General features: G+C 55.6%; 1 long non-coding RNA gene across 1 annotated transcript; it reads left to right on the top strand.

Annotated features, from left to right (window-relative positions):
- The first annotated feature begins 1,984 nt into the window (after positions 1-1,984).
- LOC132541775 (uncharacterized) lies at positions 1,985-10,755 on the top strand. The gene is made up of 4 exons (XR_009552868.1): positions 1,985-2,090; positions 5,239-5,466; positions 8,052-8,086; positions 10,238-10,755. It is a non-coding gene; the product is annotated as an uncharacterized LOC132541775 (long non-coding RNA).

Here is a 10,755-nt window from a genome sequence, read left to right as displayed (position 1 = left end):
ATGCAAATAAATGGGGATGATCTAGGAGGACTTGAAAAAATTTTTAAAAAGAATAAGAAAAACCACAAGAAGACCTGATTACGGCAGAAACACAGAAACCATCTGCTGAGAAACAGAGGGCTGCCTCAAAAATTCCCTAACACTTCAGCTTCCAGAGACATTAAGATTTCCGGAGAAAGAAAACAAACACATACGTATTGAAGCTTACACTAGAAAAAGGAGGGAAGATCTGGGCCATGATAATTACAATAAGGATGTTGATAGAAACACAATTAGAAATCCTACTGGAAGGTTCTATTATTTATAATTCTATTGAATCTGTGTGTGTGAGTGTGTGTGTGTGTGTGAGTGTGTGAGTGTGTGTGAGTGTGTGTGTGAGTGTGAGTGTGTGTGAGTGTGTGAGTGTGTGAGTGAGTGTGTGTGTGAGTGTGTGAGTGTGAGTGTGTGTGAGTGTGTGTGAGTGTGTGTGTGAGTGTGAGTGAGTGTGAGTGTGAGTGAGTGTGAGTGTGTGAGTGTGTGAGTGTGTGTGAGTGTGTGTGAGTGTGTGTGTGAGTGTGTGTGTGAGTGTGAGTGAGTGTGTGTGAGTGAGTGTGAGTGTGAGTGAGTGTGAGTGTGTGAGTGTGAGTGTGTGTGAGTGTGTGTGAGTGTGAGTGAGTGTGTGTGAGTGAGTGTGAGTGTGTGTGAGTGTGTGAGTGTGAGTGTGTGTGAGTGAGTGTGAGTGTGTGAGTGTGTGAGTGTGTGTGAGTGTGTGTGAGTGTGTGTGTGAGTGTGAGTGAGTGTGAGTGTGAGTGAGTGTGAGTGTGTGAGTGTGTGAGTGTGTGTGAGTGTGTGAGTGTGTGTGTGAGTGTGAGTGAGTGTGAGTGTGAGTGAGTGTGAGTGTGTGAGTGTGTGAGTGTGTGTGAGTGTGTGTGAGTGTGTGTGTGAGTGTGAGTGAGTGTGAGTGTGAGTGTGTGAGTGTGTGAGTGTGTGTGAGTGTGTGTGTGAGTGTGAGTGAGTGTGAGTGTGAGTGAGTGTGAGTGTGTGAGTGTGTGAGTGTGTGTGAGTGTGTGTGAGTGTGTGTGTGAGTGTGAGTGTGAGTGAGTGTGTGAGTGTGAGTGTGTGAGTGTGTGTGAGTGTGTGTGAGTGTGTGTGTGAGTGTGAGTGAGTGTGAGTGTGAGTGAGTGTGAGTGTGTGAGTGTGTAGGGGAGTGAGAGAGAGTTACGACCGGCCGGCTTCTCCTGACCTGGCACTGCCCAGCGCCCCTGGGCCCTGAAGCTGCGTCTCCGGCACACTGAAGCGCGGCCTGTCCCGTGAGTCCTCCCTGTTGTCCTGCTCGTTCTTTTCTTTCTTTCTTCGCCTCCGGGTTATCGCGGGCGTGGTGGCCGCACTAGGAACCAGCGGGTTCTCCTGCAGCCTCCTTCTTCTTTTTAATATTGATGTCTGTGTTCATTCCCTTGTGTTGTCCTTGTTTTATCGTTGCAGTTACTGTTGTCGTCACTGTTGGATAGGACAGAGAGAAATGGAAAGACAGAGGGGGAGGGACAGACAGACACCTGCAGCCCTGCTTCATGAACCGCCTGGGAAGCGACTCCCCTGCAGGTGGGGAGCCGGGGCTCGAACCGGGACCCTGACGCCGGTCCCTGCGCTTCCCTGCCACCAGCAACTAACCCGCTGCGCTCCCTCCCTCCCTTCCTATTGTCACCTAGTTACCGCTGGGACTCAGTGCCCGCACTACAAAGCCACCCCTTCCCAGCGTCCATTTTTTACTTTTTTTCTCCTAACCTGTGTTAGAGAGGACAGAGAGACGCTGAGAGGCGGAGGGAGACCGAGACAGAGAGACACCTGCAGCCCTGCTTCACGCTGGCTGCCACCCCACAGCCTGCAGCCGGCGCGCACAAAAGGGACTACAACTCCCAGAAGGCGCCAGTGCAGGAGGCCCGGTCACCATGGAAACGACGGCGGATGACGTCCGGCAAGGCCGGCGATCGGGACAAAGCCCGGAAATGCTGGAGATGGGCAGAACCAGGTTGGGGCCTGTGCTCTGGGGAAAGGAGATGCTGCCCACCGCCCTCGGCTCCAGCCCCTGGATCCGAGCCACAGTGTGACACGAGGTGACCTGAGCGCGACCTGGGCGACGGTGGGCGCTGCTGGGTGGGGGGGTGGGGACGGGGAAGGGCCGGAGGCTGCAGCCTGCGCAGAGCACACTGGGAGAGCCCTGTAGGGACGGACTGTCGGCCAATGCGCATGCGTGAGCGAGGGCCGGCACCGACTTCTGCGTGAAGGCGGGGCCGAGTTCCGGTGCCGGAAGCTGGGCTATAGGGTGCCGCCTGCTACTGGGCCCCCCTGCTACTGGGCCGCCTGCTACTGGGCCCCCCTGCTACTGGGCCCCCTGCTACTGGGCCCCCGGCTACTGGGCCCCCGGCTACTGGGCCCCCGGCTACTGGGCCCCCCTGCTACTGGGCCCCCCTGCTACTGCGCCCTCTGCTACTGGGCCCCCCTGCTACTGGGCCCCCTGCTACTGGGCCCCCTGCTACTGGGGCCCCCGGCTACTGGGGCCCCTGCTACTGGGGCCCCTGCTACTGCGCCCCCTGCTACTGGGCCCCCTGCTACTGGGCCCCCTGCTACTGGGCCCCCGGCTACTGGGCCCCCCTGCTACTGGGCCCCCCTGCTACTGGGCCCCCCTGCTACTGGGCCCCCCTGCTACTGGGCCCCCTGCTACTGGGCCCCCTGCTACTGGGCCCCCCTGCCACTGGGCCGCCTGCTACTGGGCCCTCCTGCTACTGGGCCCCCCTGCTACTGGGCCCCCTGCTACTGGGCCCCCTGCTACTGGGCCCCCCGGCTACTGGGCCGCCTGCTACTGGGCCCCCCTGCTACTGGGCCCCCGGCTACTGGGCCCCCCTGCTACTGGGCCCCCTGCTACTGGGCCCCCGGCTACTGGGCCCCCCTGCTACTGGGCCCCCTGCTACTGGGCCCCCGGCTACTGGGCCCCCCTGCTACTGGGCCCCCGGCTACTGGGCCCCCTGCTACTGGGCCCCCTGCTACTGGGCCCCCTGCTACTGGGCCCCCGGCTACTGGGCCCCCCTGCTACTGGGCCCCCGGCTACTGGGCCCCCTGCTACTGGGCGCCCTGCTACTGGGGCCCCTGCTACTGGGCCCCCTGCTACTGGGCCCCCCTGCTACTGGGCCCCCTGCTACTGGGCCCCCTGCTACTGGGCCCCCCTGCTACTGCGCCCTCTGCTACTGGGCCCCCTGCTACTGGGCCCCCCTGCCACTGGGCCCCCGGCTACTGGGCCCCCTGCTACTGGGCCCCCCTGCTACTGGGCCCCCCTGCTACTGGGCCCCCGGCTACTGGGCCCCCGGCTACTGGGCCCCCTGCTACTGGGCCCCCTGCTACTGGGCCCCCCTGCTACTGCGCCCTCTGCTACTGGGCCGCCTGCTACTGGGCCCCCCTGCTACAGGGCCCCCCTGCCACTGGGCCCCCTGCTACTGGGCCCCCTGCTACTGGGCCCCCTGCTACTGGGCCCCCTGCTACTGGGCCCCCTGCTACTGGGCCCCCGGCTACTGGGCCCCCTGCTACTGGGCCCCCGGCTACTGGCCCCCTGCTACTGGGCCCCCGGCTACTGGGCCCCCGGCTACTGGCCCCCTGCTACTGGGCCCCCGGCTACTGGGCCCCCCTGCTACTGGCCCCCTGCTACTGGGCCCCCTGCTACTGGGCCCCCCTGCTACTGGGCCCCCCTGCTACTGGGCCCCCCTGCTACTGGGGCCCCTGCTACTGGGCCCCCGGCTACTGGGCCCCCGGCTACTGGGCCCCCTGCTACTGGGCCCCCTGCTACTGGGCCCCCCTGCTACTGGGCCCCCGGCTACTGGGCCCCCCGGCTACTGGGCCCCCCGGCTACTGGGCCCCCTGCTACTGCGCCCTCTGCTACTGGGCCCCCTGCTACTGGGCCCCCTGCTACTGGGCCCCCCTGCTACTGGGCCCCCTGCTACTGGGCCCCCGGCTACTGGGCCTCCTGCTACTGGGCCCCCTGCTACTGGGCCCCCCTGCTACTGGGCCCCCTGCTACTGGGCCCCCGGCTACTGGGCCCCCGGCTACAGGGCCCCCTGCTACTGGGGCCCCTGCTACTGGGCCCCCTGCTACTGGGGCCCCCTGCTACTGGGCCCCCGGCTACTGGGCCCCCGGCTACTGGGCCCCCGGCTACAGGGCCCCCTGCTACTGGGGCCCCTGCTACTGGGCCCCCTGCTACTGGGCCCCCTGCTACTGGGCCCCCGGCTACTGGGCCCCCGGCTACAGGGCCCCCTGCTACTGGGGCCCCTGCTACTGGGCCCCCTGCTACTGGGGCCCCCTGCTACTGGGCCCCCGGCTACTGGGCGCCCTGCTACTGGGGCCCCTGCTACTGGGCCCCCCTGCTACTGGGCCCCCCTGCTACTGGGCCCCCCTGCTACTGGGCCCCCTGCTACTGGGGCCCCCGGCTACTGGGCCCCCTGCTACTGTACCCCCGGCTACTGGGCCCCCGGCTACTGGGCCCCCGGCTACTGGGCCCCCCTGCTACTGGGCCCCCCTGCTACTGGGCCCTCCTGCTACTGGGCCCCCTGCTACTGGGCCCCCTGCTACTGGGCCCCCGGCTACTGGGCCCCCCTGCTACTGGGCCCCCCTGCTACTGGGCCCTCCTGCTACTGGGCCCCCCTGCTACTGGGGCCCCTGCTACTGGGCCCCCCTGCTACTGGGCCCCCCTGCTACTGGGCCCCCCTGCTACTGGGCCCCCTGCTACTGGGGCCCCCGGCTACTGGGCCCCCTGCTACTGGGCCCCCGGCTACTGGGCCCCCGGCTACTGGGCCCCCTGCTACTGGGGCCCCTGCTACTGGGCCCCCTGCTACTGGGCCCCCGGCTACTGGGCCCCCCTGCTACTGGGCCCCCCTGCTACTGGGCCCCCTGCTACTGGGCCCCCGGCTACTGGGCCCCCCTGCTACTGGGCCCCCTGCTACTGGGCCCCCTGCTACTGGGCCCCCCTGCTACTGGGCCCTCCTGCTACTGGGCCCCCGGCTACTGGGCCCCCTGCTACTGGGGCCCCCTGCTACTGGGCCCCCTGCTACTGGGCCCCCCTGCTACGGGGCCCCGGGCTGCCTTCGCCGCGAGGGAGGCTCTGGAGCGCAGAGCGGAAGTTGCCCCTGGCCTTGTGGGGATCAGAAGCTGGCAGATGGGGCAGGAAGCTGAAGGCTTGAAGTTCTGGCTGTATAACTCAAACTTTTTTTTTTCTTTTAGATTTACTTATTTATTTACTATGATTTATTTAATACGAGCTGGAGAGTTTCACATAACCGGGCAAGAAGTCAGAAGACCCAACTAAAGTTGGAACAAGCAAGCAAGCAAACACAAAAAATGAAATATGCATTTGCTAATAAGAGCAAATACATTACCAAGTAGACAAGCCCAGAAGTGCCACCTACAGCCCTCCATCTCCATACACCCTCAAGGGCAGCACATGAAGCTGTAGGTCACCACCCAAATGCAGGTTGTGAACCAGTTAGTGAGTCGTCTCCAGAATCAAGGACAAGACTCAGGATGAAATAGAAAATATCAGGGGCTGGGTGGTGGCACACCTGGTTGAGCACACATCTTACCATATGCAAGGACCAAGCCAGGTCTCCATCTACAGGGCAACAACTTCTCAAGCGGTGAAACAGGGATGCAGTTGCCCATCTCTCCATCCTCCCTCAATTTCTCTTTGTCTCTATCAAATAATAAATAAATAAAAATGTTTTTAAAGTAGAAAAGATCAGGGTGGGGGTAGATAGCATAATGGATATGGAAAGAGACTTTGGTGCCTCAGACTCCAAAGTCTCAGGTTCAATCCCCCATACCATCATAAACCAGAGCTGAGAAATGCTCTGGTGAAAGGAAGGAAGGAAGAAAGAGAGAAAGAAAGAAAATTAAAAGATCAGAGGGCACTGTTGGTAATTAGGATTGTTATTTTATGAAACTTGTTGCGGTGAACTGCCATGCAAGATGCATTTCTGTTGCAGAACAGGAGACCGCTGGATGCGGTGGAGTTTAATACACTGGTGATCCAGAGAACTGGGTAGCTCCAGGACTTTCTCTGCGACCCAAACAAAGGAACAGCATAGGCTTACATAGTTTTACATTCAGGTTACAAAGAGAATGCAGACAAGATAAATGTTTTACATTGGCACACCGCAAGCACATGGTCCTTGGCCTTGGTGCTACTTAGGATGAGCGTCTGGATCTTACTTCTTCTGGCCAAGCAGGATGCCTCCCTTGCTGTACTTATCTCAGTGCATCATCGCTGCCTTGGGCTGAGCTGCTCAGGAAGGGGGAGGGAGATGGCAGCTGCAGTCTCTAGTTAGTATAAGGATATTAGGCATAAGGGAATCATAAGCTTTTCTTCATCTGTGTTTCTCCTTCATTTCCTTCTGTGGATTACAAGCAAGGGCATCTGTCTTCTTCAAGACGGGTCTAGGTTCTAGTCCAAGCTCTGCTCATGCACTGCTGCTGACTTGACTGGTCCCCAGACCCTCTAAGCAGTGTAAGTGCATGAGTGGTTCTGGGGAACTAACAGAGGTGCCATCTGTTTGTGACTGGAGATATGAGTCAGCCAAAGTTTCCCTAAGTCTTTTTCTATGATCACGACTGTCTACCACCCTAGGAAGAGAGACCCATGGGACCTCTCCGGCAGCTCTCTAATTTCATCTGAATGCTCCCTTTTCCAGATTTTCAGCCCACACCCAAGACTTCTGGTTCCAACCATTCCCTCATATCATCCAGTTATCGTTATCTCTGTATTTTTTAAGAGTTTCTTCACTTTGTGGCCATCTTCCCACTGTGATATGTGGTATCTGGGTGGAGCTGTATCTGTCCTGAGGAGGCCTATGAGCTGCCTCTCTGCTCCCCTGGACCTGCCGACCTGAGGGGCAGGAGGAGGCAGGGTGGTCCTCTGCCTTCCCGGTTCAGCTCTTCCCTCCCACTCCTCCCCTCAGTAGTGACTGGGTGCTGGTGTGAGAGGACTTCCCTGGGGTTACAGGCAGTATATTAATGTATTAGTAGCTCCTGAGACAAAAGACTTGAGTGTAAAGACTAGATGGAATTACATGAAATTGTCATTTTATTTATCGTTGTTGTCATCAGTGGGACTGTACAACTCCAGGCTGACTTTTTCACATAGAAGGCTAGAGACAGGAAGTCAGGCGGTAGTGCAATGGGTTAAGCGCACATGGTGCAAAGCTCAAGGACCAGCTTAAGGATCGGGGTTCGAGCCCCCAGCTCCTCACCTGCAGGGGAGTCGCTTCACAGGCGGTGAAGCAGGTCTGCAGGTGTCTGTCTGTCTCTCCCTCTCCATTTCTCTCTGTCCTATCCAACAACGATGACATCAATAACAACAACAATAAAAAACAAGGGCAACAAAAGGGAAAATAAATTTAAAAAATAAAAAATAAAGAGAAGGTTAGAGACAGAGAGACAGACACCACAGCACTAAAGCTTCCCTCCATATGCTGGGAGCCAAGCTTGAACCCAGGCCACGTGCATGATAAAGGAAGCCCACCCCAGTGATCTAGCTTGAAATTGCAATTTAAATTCCATGTTTAAAAAGATGTATTCATTTACTTGAAAGGGAGGGAGGGGGAGAGGGAGAGGGGGAGAGAGAGAGAGAGAGAAGAAACAGAAGAGAGGACCAGTGCATCATTCGGGCACATGCAATTCTGGGGAATGAACTCAGGACCTCATGCCTGAGAACCCAGTGCCCTATCTACTGCATCACCTTCTGGGCTACTGAAATTGCCATTAGAATGATTTCTTTATAAATGAGGGGATGAAAGAGAGAATCAGAGCATCACTGTGGCCCATGCAGTTCCTGGGATCAAACTCAGGACCTTAAGCCTGGGAAGGCAATGCCTTACCTACTATGCGCCCCCCCACCCGCCACTAAATTGCCATTTTATTAGTACTGTTGTTACTTATTATTTATTGGAAAGAAAAAAATCAAAAGAGAAGATGGAGATAGAGAAGGAGAGAGACACCTGTAGCCCTGCTTCACCACTCATGAAGCTTTGCTTTTGCAGGTGGCGACATGTGCATTTCCTGTGCGTTGTGACAGGTGAGCTCAGCAAGGTTTACCATCACACGGCCCCGGGTCTTTAGATGTTTCAAGGCACATGTGAAGGGCCGGAAATGACATCCTGGGTAGAGCACAGACTTCACTATGTTGGAAAATCTAGGTTGGAGACATTGATACCACATGGGAACATTTGCACAGGGAAACTTCACGAGTGGTACAGTGTTATCTTCTCTCTGTCTCTTTTTCTGGAATTAAAATGAGAGGGACAGAGAGAGGGAGAGTGGGAGGGAGGGAGAGAGGGGGGGGAGGATGACCCCTGGGAGCAGTGAAGTTGTACGGGCATGAGACCTTAGTGAAACCACAGCAATGAAAGAATGCACATGCTCAGACATTTATAGGTTAGATAACAGGATACCTGGCATCTGCTTTGCGATAACATAAAAAGAGGAAAGTGGGTGAAAGTGTAGCCATGAAAGACACTCGTTGATGATTGCAGAAGCTGGCTGAGATAACAGGAGGTTCATCCATTCTGGTGCCTTGGGGGGCAAGTGTGTATGTTCAATACTTGCTATTATGAAACCACAAAGCTTTCTGACGAGGAGAGCAGGACATCTGGCTTCGGTGCAGAGGTAAACTAGCCAACTGAGCCCGAGTCAAGGTGGGGCTGGGGAGTGGGACTCTTGGAGAGGACCTCGTGCATAGACAGATGGGAGTGGAAGGTCAACCCTGGCTGTGTAAGGAAGCCCTCAACTTTCAACTGTCAGTGAGCAGCAGGCCTCTCAGCTTCCAGAGAGATCTTGGACATGTCTAGTTGGAGATAATTCCTGAGGAACAAAGCTGCCCACAGAAAGCTGGCAACTCAGACTGTGTGTTTTGTTCCAAACTGGTTTAGTTAGGGGCTCCAGTCTTTACTCCTCCATAGGTTTTGTGTATTTTTCACTTACTTCTTCACTCATTAGCCCACCTCGTTCTGAAGGATTACTCTCTGTCATTGTGATCAGCCACCCATCTTCATAACAAGACTGGCTATCAAGTCCTGGGTTTTCTGCAAGAGCTTCACTACTTTCACTTGCTGTGATAGGAGAGTTGAGTTCACTAGCAGCTTTTACACCCTAGAAAGCACCAAGCTCATCTTGTTTCATTTTTTCTCAACTTCAGGCAGCTGAGCAAAATTGCCGGTACCCACTGTCCCAATATCATTTTCAGTTGCCATCCACTCATGTAAGTGACACTCTGCACTAACTGCAGAGCTGGGGTTGTGTTGCCAGGAGCAGAAGAAGGCACAGCTGCAGAGCTAGGTCTGCATACTCTCTGCACTGCAACTTTCTTTTATGGTTTTATTTATTTACTCATGAAGAAGATAGGAGGAGAGAGAGAAAAAGAACCAGACAGCACTCTAGTACATTTGCTGCCAGGGATTGAACTTGGGACCTTATGCTTGAGAGTCCAATGATTTGTCCACTGCACCACCTCCTGGACCACTTGACACACCTTTTTTATGGCCTCCTTGCCTCTCTGCTCTCCTCTTCACCCCCTGTCCCCTGCCCTGCTGAATCTCTTATGCTCTCATCCCTCTTCACTTTGAGTGGAAATCCTGGTTGAAATGCAACAAAAGTAATTCCTGGAAGACTTCCCACATAAAATCATGTGTTTATCCAATGTGCATTTATTGGCTAGGGATCCTCATATTCTGTTCTGGAAGAGTTAACTAGATATGAGAAGGAAGAAACACAGAATTAAGCACATTGTGGGCAAAGGGAACACTGGAGTGGAAGTCAGAAAGCCCACACGGCTCCTATTAGCCATGTGCTTCCTTTGTTTTTAAATGCATTTCAAAGATTTGTTTGTTTCCAGATGAAGTTCACATGAGAGAGAAGTGCAAGCACCACTCTGGTACATGTGGCACTGTTGATGGGAACTAGAGCCTCAGGTGTGTTGGTTCTTGCTGTATAACTGAGCTATTTCCAGCCTTAGCTCAGAGCCAAGGCAACCCTGCCTTCAAAATGGCTATGCTGGGCAGGGGGAGACAGCATAATGGTTCTGCAAAGAGACTCTCTTGCCTGAGGCTCCAAAGTCCCAGGTTTAATACACACACCACCATAAACCAGGGCTGAGCAGTGCTCTGGTGAAAAAAGGAAAGAAAAAAAAAGGGAGGGGGGGTTATTCTGACCTTTGTCTGACCTAACCTAGAGAGAAGACTTCTGGAGAACTGAGGCAAGCTGGATTAGTCAGGAGAGAGCACCCTATCCATGCAAAGCCAGAAGAATTGGAGGCAAGATTAATCACTTCCATAAGGACCAAGTCACAAACTGGAAGGAATTAACTAGAATCAAGATGGCAACTGAAATGCCCACTAGTGACCCTGAGCCTCTTTGGACTGTCATCATCATAACATCTCCATATTGGCTAGGAGGGTTCCGTCATGCCCTTGATAACACCACACCCTGAAATCTACAGATATGGTCAGAAAAGACAGAGAGCCCATATTCCAGGAAAACTCCACTTTGTCTGGGAAACCCCCTCTCCTGTCCCAGCCCCTTAATGAATAGTAATTACAGGCTGGGAAGGCAGCATCATGGTTCTGCAAAAGACTCTCATGCCTGAGGTTCTGAGATCTCAGGTTCAGTCTATATAGAATGGGAGAGCTTTACATGCCACACATCCAACAAGAGACTAATAGCCAGAATATGTAAAGAGCTTGCCAGACT

Source organism: Erinaceus europaeus, chromosome 12, assembly GCF_950295315.1.
Source record: "Erinaceus europaeus chromosome 12, mEriEur2.1, whole genome shotgun sequence".
Classification (NCBI taxonomy): Eukaryota; Metazoa; Chordata; class Mammalia; order Eulipotyphla; family Erinaceidae; genus Erinaceus; species Erinaceus europaeus.
The sequence above is the reverse complement of the archived record's forward strand: the minus strand, read 5'-3'. Positions and strand labels throughout refer to the sequence as shown.